Below are 7,223 nucleotides of genomic sequence, written 5' to 3'. Positions count from 1 at the left end.
CACATTTCTTTTACAAGTCTAGTGGTTATATCAAAGTGGTTATTTTAGACATTAACCGATTGATCTTTGTTGCAACGACGATCACTACTTCAAGACGTGCAAATGGCTCTAATTTGTGAATTACATAGCTTGCTCCACCTTCATTTATATAAGGCTCTTGTCTCCTCCCTGCAGTATGCCCTAGAGTTTCTATTGAAGTCACCAAGCATAATATCTTGGCTATGGATGCTAGCTTAGATGGTGTATGGCAATGGCCCAAGTTGGGTTCTCTAAATATGATGACGATTCTAGGGGGTCTACTTGCCTTTGTGTATGTACAATTTTTGATGAGGCAAAGATCAAATAATCTTTTGAAGAAGGTAGTAGATCCTTGTGTAGCTCTAATCTTGAACAAGGAACTTGAACAAGGGCTCTCATCCAAGAGTGTGTAGCCGACTATTATGATAATATTTATGGGCTTTCTATATTGCAAAACAAAAAGAAACTATTTATAAATAACATAGGAAAACATCTCCTACAATCACTATTCACAATCTTATGACCCTTCCTACTAAACATGTCATGAAGGTGGAGTTGGGAGTGGACGTTTTACAAAAGGTGAATGAAAATGAAAATGTGACTCTTTTTGCCAAATGTGGATTGACTGAGAGATTCAAAGATGATTAGTCAATCTTGGAAAATTTGCACCAATGGTGTTCAAATCTACCCATGTCTGTGGTGTTGTTGTTGTTGTTTTTTTTTTTTTTTTTTTTTCAATTTTTCGATAAATTCAAGTCCATTGTTCCAAGGTTCTATGATACTATCAATGGGATTATAGCAAAAATGAGCTAATGTTGAAACCATGGCATGCTTCCTTGAGGTGACTAGTGAGTCTTTCTTTGCTCCCTCACCTTTCTAGCTTGATTCTTGTTTTGAAACCATTGATGATTTTTCTGGAATTAATTATGGGGGTTGATGAAGTGCCTAGAGAGTATTGTCATACTACTTATGTCTGGGTTTTTGTCAACAATGACATTGTTGGATACAATTGTCTAATTCTGCGTTGTCTTTAATGTCACACAAATGTCATATCACTTGTTACTTAGTGCTTACTGAGCTCACTTGGTCAGCAAGACAGTTTTCCCTATCTACCGGATGTTCCTGAAGTTTACTCTGCGAAGACAGTGTCTACCGAGCTCACTCGGGCATCAAAGGAAATTATGGCAAAAAAGAGTGTTAATCGAGTTCACATAGTTAACAAAGGAAAGTTGGACAAAGTTAGTACTAATTGAGTTCACTCGGTTACCAAAATATTTTTGCAAGTTCGTAGTGTTAACCAAGTTTCTATTGGTTAACACAGGAAATCATCTCAAAACTAGTGTTTACCAAGTAGGGTCGGCTAATGAAGGATTTTGTTAATTTGGCATATGAAGCTTAACTATTTCAAGTATTGGTTATAGTCGATTATGGTAATGATTATTGGTCACTCTAATTTGTAATGAGCCGACTTGACAATCTGAATGATATAAATATAAGGTCAAGTTGTGTTTTTCAAGTGTGTGTGCAAGTGTGTTGATTGAATTGAAAAAGGAAAGAGAGGGAGTGAACTTGAAGGATAAGAAAGTATCCTTGTGGAGCAGAAAAGTAATATTTGATCAGGAAGGATCAAAGTATAAGCGAAAAAGAGATTTGGATTCTGTAATTCAGTTGCATCACAATCAAGTCATTTCATTGTTACTTTCTAACCATTGTAGTAGTGATCTAAAATCTCTTAACAGAGTTGGTTTAACAGCCAGTTGCAAATCCTCTAACAAGGTGGCAATTCGATTGAATTGTTTTAAGACCTCTTGCAAGGCCACTCCTAGCAGGGTGATTAAATCCTCTAACAAGGTCACACCTAACAGTGTGTTTTGTAACCTTTAATAGGGTTGGCTCCTAATAGGGCTCACTTCAAAAGAGTGAAAAACAGTAACTAGTTACATTGGTGGTTTTTCCCAAATTAGGCTTCCACGTTAAATCCTGGTGTCTCATGCGTTCATGTTATTTCTCTTATGCTTGCAAATTAATTATTGTTAATGTTTTAAGATCTACTAAAAGTAATTCACACTCTGCATGTACCGAGTTATAGCATTTTCTGTGTGTTTACCAAGTTACAGCATTTTCTGTGTTTACTGAGTAACAGCAGCAATCAGTTTTCTCAGTCTAAATTTTATTGTTGACATCTAAGGGATCTAGGATTTATTTTAGTGGTAACTAATTCAACCCCCTGCCCCCTCTCAATTACTCCTTCCATATTTCCAACAATTGGTATCAGAGTTTTTGGTGCTTGCAGGAAGGTTTCAAGGACCTAAGCTAAAGATCAAGATGTCTTACAAGAGACAAATTCCAAAGCTTAATAGAGATAACTTTTCAGCACGGCAAGGACTCATGAGACTTCATCTAGCCACCATTATTGATTCAGGTTGCAAATATCTTGCTGAGGAATACAAAACTCCTACTGGTACATTATTTGTTGGAGATCTTGCTAAGAAAAAGAACCATAACATTATGATGATTGATATTACATCTGCTCTTAGCTATGATGAATTTGATGAGATCAAAGACTGTAAAACTGCTTTTGATATGTGGAACAAGCTAAAGGACATCTATGGTGGTGATGACAATGTAAGGAGAGCCAAAGCAAAAAGTCTTAGAGGATAGTTTGATCAAATAAGAATGAGAGAAGTTGAAAATGTTGCCAAATATGTGGAAAGAATCAAAGCTAGTGGCAGTGCAATCAGAGCTTCTGGAGGAGAAATCAAGGAAGAAACTGTTGTAACTAAAGTTCTTAGATAATTGTTTCCTATCTATGCAATTAAAGTATCTACTATTCAAGAAAAGAGATGTGACCCAAATAAAAAATTAAGTTTGGATGCCTTAGTAGGAAGATTGACAGCTTTTGAGTTAGACAACTTTGACAATTATATTCCAGCTTCCAAAAATGTTGAGTCTGCATTTGAAGCTAAACTTTCACTCAAAGAAAAAGGCAAGAAAACAAGGGACATTCAATCAGAAAGTGAAGAAGAAACAGAGGAAAGTTTAGATAGTGATCTTGAAGTTGTTGAAGTTTTACTTGCAAAGAAATATTCTAGAGGAAGAGGAAAGTACAAAGGTAAGGTTCCTTTAATCTGCTTTTCATGTAAAGAGATTGGTCATATTGTTGTGAGATGCCCAAACAGAGAAAGAAAGGATGAGAAGAAGAGCCACAAGTACAAAGGCAAGAAGGAATCCAAAAGTCACAAATCCTTCAAAGACAAAGGTAAGAAGACTTATTTTATGGCTAAAGATTCTGATAACAGTGAAGATGAGATAGTATACATTGTTGTAAAAGATGAATCTGATGATGAAGGAGATAAGATGACACTTATCTCTCATGTTAGTAAAAATGACACATGGATCATAGATAGTGGATGTTCACATCATATGACTGGGGACAAAACAAAATTTGAACACTTTGAACACTATGATGGAGGTAGTGTAAGGTTTGGAAACAATGAACCTTGTTGCATAAAAGGGAAAGGTCGCATATCATTAACCAATGAACTTGTATGTGACAATGCCTATTGGGTCGAAGGACTAAAACATAACCTACTAAGTGTAGCACAACTAATCAACATTGGATTTAAGGTAGAATTAATGCATGGCAAGGCAAGACTGTTGGATGAAAAAGGGAATCTGATTGGATTAGGCAAACAAACAAGAGGTAACCTATTTTATCTTGATCTTGGTGATTGCTCATGTTTTATTGCTCAAATGGAAGAAATTTGGTTATGGCATAGAAGACTGTATCATGTAAACTTTGATAATATGGTCAAGATAAGAAAATTTAGAAAAGTAAGAGGTATCCCTAGTTTGACGAAACCAGATGTCGGACTATGCAAAAATTCTCAAATTGGCAAAATGGGAATGACTAGTTCTAAGAGGAAAAACTATCAATTTGAAGATGTCCTAGAAATTGTGCATACTAACCTATGTGGACCCATTGGAATAGAAAGTTATAGTGGAGAAAAATTCTTTATTATTTTTGTTGATGACTACTCTAGAATGATGACTGTTATGTATCTTAGAGAAAAGTCAGAAGCATTTGAGAAATTCAAATGGTATCTAGCAAGAGTAGAAAAATAAACATGAAAAAGATTGAAAAGCTTAAGGTTAGACACGAGGTGGTGAATTCATCTCTAATGAATTCAATAATTTTTGCATTGAAAGAGGAATCAAAAGGCAAGTATCAACCCCTAGTATTCCTGAGCAAAATGGAATAGCTGAAAGAAGAAATAGATCCATCATGGATTGTGCAAGAACTCTAATGATTGAAAAGAATGTTGCTATCAAATACTGGAAGGAAGCCATCAACACTACAATTCATACTTTGAACCAAGTTCAGTCGAAGAAGGACTCACATAAAACTCCCTATGAGTTATGGTATGGTTACAAATCCAATGTAAGTTACCTAAAAGTGTTTGGCAGTAAATGTTATATATTGAAACAATCTAGAAAAGGCAAGTTTGATGTCAAAGGTGATGAACCTGTATATTCTTAGGATATTCTTGCAGAAGTAAGGCATACAGATGCTTGAATTTGTCTACTCATAAAATCATAGAAAGTGCACATGTGAGAATTGATGAGTTTGCAGAAAAGACTGAAGAACAAAGCAAAAGGGAACCAAAAGATTACAAAATATTTGTTTACTTCAAACCTGATACATTGCCAGGCGCATCTAACAATAAGGTGACTTCACCTCCCGAGTCCTCCATAGCTACCAAGTTGCAAGAAGTACAAACCAAGTCACAAGAACTTGAGTCACATTCTGAAGCTACTGAGCCAATGCCTATCGAGTCTAAACGACCTGAGCCTAAAGTTGAAATTCAAAATGAAGACTGTACAATTCATTCAAAAGGAAAAGAACCTGTATTGGCCAAATATGTCAGAAGGCATCATGCACCCGATTAGATTATTAGAGATAAATCAGAAGGTACTATGACACGAAGCATATTGAAAGGTACATGTTTACTTGCTGATTTTGAACCTAGAAGTGGTAAGGATGCTATAGAAAATGAAAGTTGGATTGAAGCAATGAACAAATAGAAAAGAACAAAACTTGGACTCTTGTTTCGAGGCCTAAAGATAAAAATGTGATTGGAACAAAATGGGTATTCAAAAATAAGCTGAATGAAGATGGACAAGTATCAAGAAACAAAGCTAGATTAGTGTGTAAAGGGTATTCTCAAGAAGAAGGAATTGATTATGATGAGACTTTTGCTCCTGTTGCAAGATTAGAAGGTGTTAGGACCCTACTTGCATATGCAGATCATAGAGGATTCAAAGTATATCAAATAGATGTTAAATTTGCATTTTTGAATGGAATTCTTGATGAAGAAGTCTACATTGAACGACTAGAAGGTTTTGTTGATCCTAACGAAAGGGACATGGTCTGTAAATTACACAAAGCACTATATGGTCTCAAACAAGCTCTTGGAGCATGGTATGAAAGAATACATAACTACTTGATACAGATTGGTTTTCAGAGAACAAATGATAACAGTAGTCTATACATCAAGGCAGGACCAAATAACAAAATTCTATTGGCAGAGATATTTGTGGAAGATACTCTATTTACAGGAAATGATGATCTATGCAAAGCATTTTCAAAACAAATGAACAAAGAGTTTGAGATGTCTATGTTTGGTGAAATAAAATTCTTTGTTGGATTGTAGATACAACAAAACAAGAATGGTATCTATATCACCCAATCCAAGTATATAAAAGCAATACTCAAGAAGTTTGGTATGGAAGATTCTAAACCAGTTGGTACCCCTATGTGTACTGGACTCAAGCTTACCAAAGATGATGACTCCAAAGAAGTAGATCAGACCTTATACAGATCAATGATTGGAAAATTACATTATGTAGTTCACACAAGGCCTAATATAGCCTTAGCAGTTGGGATAGTGGCAAGATTCTCAGCTAAACTCCAAGAAAATCATATGATGGCAATCAAAATAATTTTGAGATATCTAAAAGGTACTGAGGACTATGACTTATGGTACAAACTTGGAGGAAACCTAGACCTAAAGGTATTCACTGATGTTGATTGGGCAGGAAATCTTGATGATAGAAAAAGCACAAGTGGTCAAATAGGATTCAAAGTATATCAAATAGATGTTAAATTTGCATTTCTGAATGGAATTCTTGATGAAGAAGTCTACATTGAACGACCAGAAGGTTTTGTTGATCCTAACGAAAGGGACATGGTCTGTAAATTACACAAAGCACTATATGGTCTCAAACAAGCTCTTGGAGCATGGTATGAAAGAATACATAACTACTTGATACAGATTGGTTTTCAGAGAACAAATGATAACAGTAGTTTGTACATCAAGGTAGGACCAAATAACAAAATTCTATTGGCAGAGATATTTGTGGAAGATACTCTATTTATAGGAAATGATGATCTATGCAAAGCATTTTCAAAACAAATGAACAAAGAGTTTGAGATGTCTATGTTTGGTGAAATAAAATTCTTTGTTGGATTGTAGATACAACAAAACAAGAATGGTATCTATATCACCCAATCCAAGTATATAAAAGCAATACTCAAGAAGTTTGGTATGGAAGATTCTAAACCAGTTGGTACCCCTATGTGTACTGGACTCAAGCTTACCAAAGATGATGACTCCAAAGAAGTAGATCAGACCTTATACAGATCAATGATTGGAAAATTACATTATGTAGTTCACACAAGGCCTAATATAGCCTTAGCAGTTGGGATAGTGGCAAGATTCTCAGCTAAACCCCAAGAAAATCATATGATGGCAATCAAAATAATTTTGAGATATCTAAAAGGTACTGAGGACTATGACTTATGGTACAAACTTGGAGGAAACCTAGACCTAAAGGTATTCACTGATGTTGATTGGGCAGGAAATCTTGATGATAGAAAAAGCACAAGTGGTCAAATAGGATTCAAAGTATATCAAATAGATGTTAAATTTGCATTTCTGAATGGAATTCTTGATGAAGTCTGCATTGAACGACCAGAAGGTTTTGTTGATCCTAACGAAAGGGACATGGTCTGTAAATTACACAAAGCACTATATGGTCTCAAACAAGCTCTTGGAGCATGGTATGAAAGAATACATAACTACTTGATACAGATTGGTTTTCAGAGAACAAATGATAACAGTAGTCTGTACATCAAGGCAGGA

This window comes from Cupressus sempervirens, chromosome 8 (genome assembly GCF_028749045.1).
Source record: "Cupressus sempervirens isolate cs-2001-9-10 chromosome 8, ASM2874904v1, whole genome shotgun sequence".
In the NCBI taxonomy this organism is placed as follows: Eukaryota; Viridiplantae; Streptophyta; class Pinopsida; order Cupressales; family Cupressaceae; genus Cupressus; species Cupressus sempervirens.
This window is presented reverse-complemented; position numbering follows the sequence as displayed.